Source organism: Urocampus carinirostris, chromosome 3 (assembly GCF_059441175.1).
Source record: "Urocampus carinirostris isolate Australia breed hairy pipefish chromosome 3, RoL_Ucar_1.0, whole genome shotgun sequence".
NCBI lineage: Eukaryota > Metazoa > Chordata > Actinopteri > Syngnathiformes > Syngnathidae > Urocampus > Urocampus carinirostris.
In genome coordinates, this window is record NC_142351.1 from 2,422,341 (window position 1) to 2,428,271 (window position 5,931).

The following is a 5,931-nucleotide window of genomic DNA, read 5'->3' on the forward strand; positions in this document are numbered from 1 at the left end:
AATGCGTTGAATCTTTGTTATAGAGGAATTAAATGATAATGACAATTTAAAGGAAAAGTTTGCGTCCCCAGCATGGATGATGCATCTGGGACACAGGAACATGGTGAAATGAGAACACTGAGTGTATACAAGATAATTATACAGAATAGTTTAAAAAGAAAGAATGTTTAAATAACAAAACTAATCATCTCTCGTTGAATATGCGAATGGCAAAAGGGTAAGAATTTTTAAGACGTGTAGTTATGCTCCTAATAAAGCAAGGGCGAGTAAAACAAAGAAGACGACTAGAAACCGTCCATAATGTCAGTGTCCATCTTTTCGTTGGTTATAAATGGACAAATTCAAAAGAGGCGTAATACGTAAAAGGATTGTTTCCTTAGTTTTTCTCATATTCAATAATGGATTACTGGTGGTATGAATGATTTCGAATTATCAAAAATTGAAAGAAGTTTGAAAATGACGACATATTATCACAGGGAAGAAAATTCGAGACTAGAAATCATTAATAACGTAGCTGAAGCTATTTCAGTCACTGAATGAAATATTTCTTTTAAAAAGAAAAGAAAAAGAAAAACAAAGGGGACTAAGACAATTGCGTTAAAACGAAGATTGTTGCGCGGAATAAAAGATTAAGATAGTAATATAAAATAAATACGATTCAACAAGATAATTCATAAGTGACAAGTAGGTATTGCTTTATATCGAATCAACAATAAGAGATTATGATTACAGAGGGATGAAAAGACAATTAGAAATTTTTGACATTGAGTTCGAGTTGGCAGTTTTTTTTAGGACAATTGAGTCCACACTGAATTTTTTTAGAATGAGCGTTACGTTCGACAAATGATTAATAAATGTGAAACAATAGCTGACTTATGGTTTGGTTAAGTTAAAATGAAACATTGTCTATGGAAAGGAGCATTTTTTTTAGAAGACAATGAGAAAAAGATTGATCAATCCTGGAAAGGATTAAAGGAATTAAAAATAACGGATTAGTGGATTTCGAGACATATCATGGTGATTTAAAAATATAACTGCATGGGAAATGAATGGAAATTAATTAAACTAAGATAATTAATGTCTACTAGTACTTAAATTTAGAGAAAAATTTAGAAATTGAATAAACTGGCTAATTTACTAAAACATCTCAGTACGTAAGCACGATAAAACTTAACGAGACTCTAAGTGCCCCTGAATTACACAAAAAAGTTTACCTAGTATATTGTTTTGCTTTAATTCTGAAAGAAAAGGAAAAAGAAACACTAAGACAAACATACAACATAAGTTATTTAAATAAGGATAATTTGCTGAAAATTGGGTATGAAAAACTTGAGACAAAAGTATGAAAAACAACACATTAGGTAGTGTTTTTGGAGTTCCCCAGGGTCTTGAAAAGCACTATATAAATCCAGACCATTTATGATGGAATGGAATATACCTTTACGGACATAGTTACAAAACGGGTTCACATATTGTAACTGACAAGTAAATTTGGCATGACACTCCATCTTCAAAGTTAGGTAAAGGAACGGAAAAGATAAGGTTATAGTTATAATTAATACAATATTTACACAAGAATGTGCATTTAAAATGTTACATACAGTTGAGGTTTGTGTAAATATGCATTTGGTGAAAAATAGTCATTGTAGTGCAAAAAAGGTTGTCAGCATTGTGCAAAACATATAACAGTATTTTTATAGATAAGCTATAAAAATAAAAGGAAATTATTAAAAGGATCAATATCTAATTGAAGGCAAATAAACATAGACATAACATGTTGTTTTGCTTTAGAATAAGAAGATACGTACCACGCAATACATAAAATTATATTTTAGAAAAAGATGCTGAGCACAGGGGTAAACGAATTAATCAAATACATTTTTCCACAATTGGGTCAGAATTAAACCCCTAGGGTTTAATCCAGCCATTCATGTGCAGTAAACCAAAGGAGAACAAGAAATGGGATGGTAAAGTATTACAATAATGTAAATCCTACTACAGAAATTCTATGAAATTACTAGAAAACGGAATATAGAGCTTGAAAACCGGGACATAGTATATGGTACGGCTATGATTCTAAAAAGACCAACTACAGAAATTCTGCAAGAATACTGCTACAAAACTACAACAGCATTAATACTAGCGCTACTAAAGAAATCCTGCAAAAATATAGCCTCAGGTGTACTACAACCTACTTCGAAAATATTACAGAATCTTATTTAATCTTATTTTGTAAATATTATAAGATACTACTGCAGGAATGGTTGAGTTAAGTGCAGACCGGACCAGAACTCAATCGCTTAACGACCAGTTACTTCTATTCAGCAAAATTGTCCAACGCTTAGGGAATAAACAAAACAGCAACTGGCTTACAGGCAAACGGGAACTCAAACTAGGAATACTCATAAAACAGGCTTTTACTCAGAACGGGCAAGCCCTTAAGAAGGACACACGCAAATTAGACGGTCGCCACGGCGACCATGCTGGACATGACAGAAATACTACATACGTGCACAACTACAATAACACAGTTGTACCTCTACTTATACGTTTAATTGGTTCTAGCAGTAAATATGGAATGATGAAACTATTGTAAATCGAAACACATTATCAATTTGAATCAATTGGATTGAAACGGGATTAGTCCGTTCCGAAAGCAAACGAACCTTGTTGAATCAACTGCAATTGCCCTGAAGGTATGCTGGTGTTCAGTAGGGGTTCATACATATACACAAAATAGATAAACATGAAATAAATATAATGAAATATAACATCATAACTGTAAATGAGAAAAACTGGATGTGTCCCCAGGCTCGTGACGCCAAAAGTTTGCCCACCCTTGACTTAGAACCATTGTTTTTGGGACGATGGACTGGTGGTTAATTGCGCTTTTAATGACGGATTTCTTTTTAGGTTCTTTCTAAGAAGCAGATTGTTGGAAAAAATTTTGAGCTGATTGTAGGCGATGATGAAATAGGTCGATAAATTCTCTATAGAGCGTGACGTCTCGTTTGGTCTCATGTTATAGTCGTCATAGTTCCATTCCACTCCATTTAGTTATTAGTATCGATACGACGACACACACACACGCACACTGTTGTCGTCTTAATAAAACTGAATCGTCTCTGCACCGCACAACACAGTGGCCACGATCACACTCTCAGTCCACTCTTGGCGCCCATACTCAGTCATCCCTCTCCTCAGAGCGCCCTAAACCTTGCTTCCTTGATTGAGTAGAGGGACGTGTATAAATAGTGCAATTTGCGATAGAAGACAAGTTTGAATTACTGAAATTCCGAGTATCATGGGATGAGTCAGACGAAAGAGAAACGTGCAACCAGTCGGGGTGCCGATGGACTACCAGAAACCAAATATGTTAACGACAGTACAGACTAAAGTGACGGATAATAGGCTAAACCTCAATGTGACGATACAGGCGAGAAGGGTACCGACACACCAAAGTCCAGAGAAACCTACACCCACGGCGACAGCACTGAAGAGTGAGGTTACAACGCCGACAGCCAAAAATGAGTGCACGGCCAGTACGTAAAATGCGGGAAATTGTGTAGAAGAGGAAAACCATAACCCTAACTCGGTAGTTGTGTAGGCGCATGGTCTCAATGTGCACTGACTTAATTTGACTAATTAACTTAAATTTTTGTGGGCCATCTGTCTTGTTTTATGTTTTATGTTTGTTCAATGTTGTAAGTGTTTGTATTCTTTCCTGTATTCTTATCTTTCTTGTCTTATATGGTTGTCCAGCGCTGGCATTTAATCGGCCCACGTAACTGAAAGGATTAACAGAAATATATCAAAGGAAAAGGAAAAAGGGAACAATAAGTGCTCATTGAGACGAGAAAAACGTTTTTTTTTAAGAGGAAGACGGTTTAAAATGTATTGTTTTAGATAGAACCAATAGCACGTCTTGTTAGGAATCGAAAACGTTCGAGGACTAGGGCCGCCTTTTGGGTTGGGCTCAAACTGAAGCTATAAGAGCAGTGTTATGTCTGGAGTTCTCTGAGTTCTTTTGGGATGACGAAATAAAAGGCTCCCCCTCATGGCTGGCTCCCGATGTACTTATTCAATCACGAAAGAAGACTTAAAAGATTATCGAACCTACATTTTCTCCTACAATCGAACGATAGATATGTAACCGCGGTGTCCCACCAAGGATCCACATTCAGGCCGGAATGGATGATGAGGCTTTTATTTCAGTTATCAGCGTGCCAGAGACTGCAATGAGCGACACAACATACACACACACTACAAAACATATTTCAGCAGAAATTTCAACAAAAAATGTTGTTATTACAGCCGTGACATCAAAAATAGCATTTTGTGCCCATTGCAAGTTCTACTAACATTAAATAATCCAAACTCGCCTGAATTTGTTTTTACATCTTAAGAGGTGAGACGATAGCTTGAAGCCTTACCTGGTACCGTGTCAAATTGGATCCCAAACTTCAAAATTAAAGAGTGTATTTTACACATTTTTCTACGGGTATGTTCAGGTTCATGGCTATTTGGAGAAGACCGGTTTACAGTTCGAAAACCTTTGCAAATGTGTATTTCATTTCGGCCATCGCACGAGTTGTAAACGCTTAAATTATCGTTCCACATCCATCCCAAATTCTGCATACGTGCGCATAAAAATGGTGCGTAGAATATATCACTAGAGGCGTTACGAACACTCATTTCAGGGTTTCATTTGAATACAATTGACACAACTTCATATCGAGTTATGTTCCTATAGACGGCCTTTATGATACTTGGTTGATTACGTGTTTTAAGCTCCCACTTACAGTGAATAATTGACCGCAAACCGAGCAGGCAAGTCTTCTCGCCGGCGTGAGTTCTTGCGTGTATACTTCGGGTGCCGATATGGATGAATTTTTCACTAAAAAGTCAAACGGTCAAAGGTTTGTCACCAGTGTGGGTTCTAATGTGTCTCTTTAAGTTTCCACTCGCAGTAAAACTCTGACCACAAATTGAGCAGAAGAAAGGCTTCTCCCCAGTGTGGGATCTAATGTGTCTGTTTAAGGTTCCACTTGGAGTGAATATTTGATCGCAAACTGAGCAGGAAAAAGGCTTCTCTCCAGTGTGGGTTCTAATGTGTCTCTTTAAGTTTCCACTCGCAGTAAAACTCTGACCACAAATTGAGCAGAAGAAAGGCTTCTCCCCGGTGTGGGTTCTAATGTGATATTTTAGGCCCCCACTTGTAGAGAATATTTGATCGCAAACTGAGCAGGAAAAAGGCTTCTCCCCAGTGTGCGTTAGAGTGTGTCGTTTTAAGGACTGTCTCATGCTAAATCTTAGACCACAAGTTGAGCAGGCAAAAGGCTCCTCGCCAGTGTGGGTTAGTGTGTGTTTTTTTAAGTTTCCACGGCGGGTGAATTTTTTTCCACAAACTGAGCAGGGAAAAGGCTTCTCGCCAGTGTGGGTTCTAATGTGACTTTTTAAGGTTCCACCTTCAGCGAATCTTTGACCGCAAACTGAGCAGGAAAAGGGCTTCTCGCCAGTATGGGATCTAATGTGTCTGTTTAAGGTTCCACTTGTAGTGAATATTTAATCGCAAACTGAGCAGGAAAAAGGTTTCTCTCCAGTGTGGGTTCTGATGTGTCTCTTTAAGGTTCCTTTGAGGGAGAATCTTTTTTCGCAAACTCAGCAGGAAAAAGGCTTCTCCCCAGTGTGCGTTAGAGTGTGTAGTTGTGTAGAGTCTCGTACTCCTGGCAGGGTTACTCAAGCCGAACAGGTCGAAGGGTAGAGTCCAGACTAAGAGTGATCCCAAAAGCTGGTGGCGGCACGCTTTGAGGCGGTTTCCCACAGACCTGGATTCCGGCAGCCGCCTGCAGTTGTGGGAAGATGCCGGTCGTCTAGGGTCTCCCTTGCCACTGGATCCATCTTCTCTACAATCAAGATAGTGGCGTTGGG

General features: G+C 38.1%; 1 pseudogene; it reads right to left on the reverse strand.

The window, feature by feature from the left end:
• Window positions 1-4,504: 4,504 nt before the first annotated feature.
• Window positions 4,505-5,724, reverse strand: LOC148368280 (uncharacterized; annotated as a pseudogene).
• Window positions 5,725-5,931: the final 207 nt, after the last annotated feature.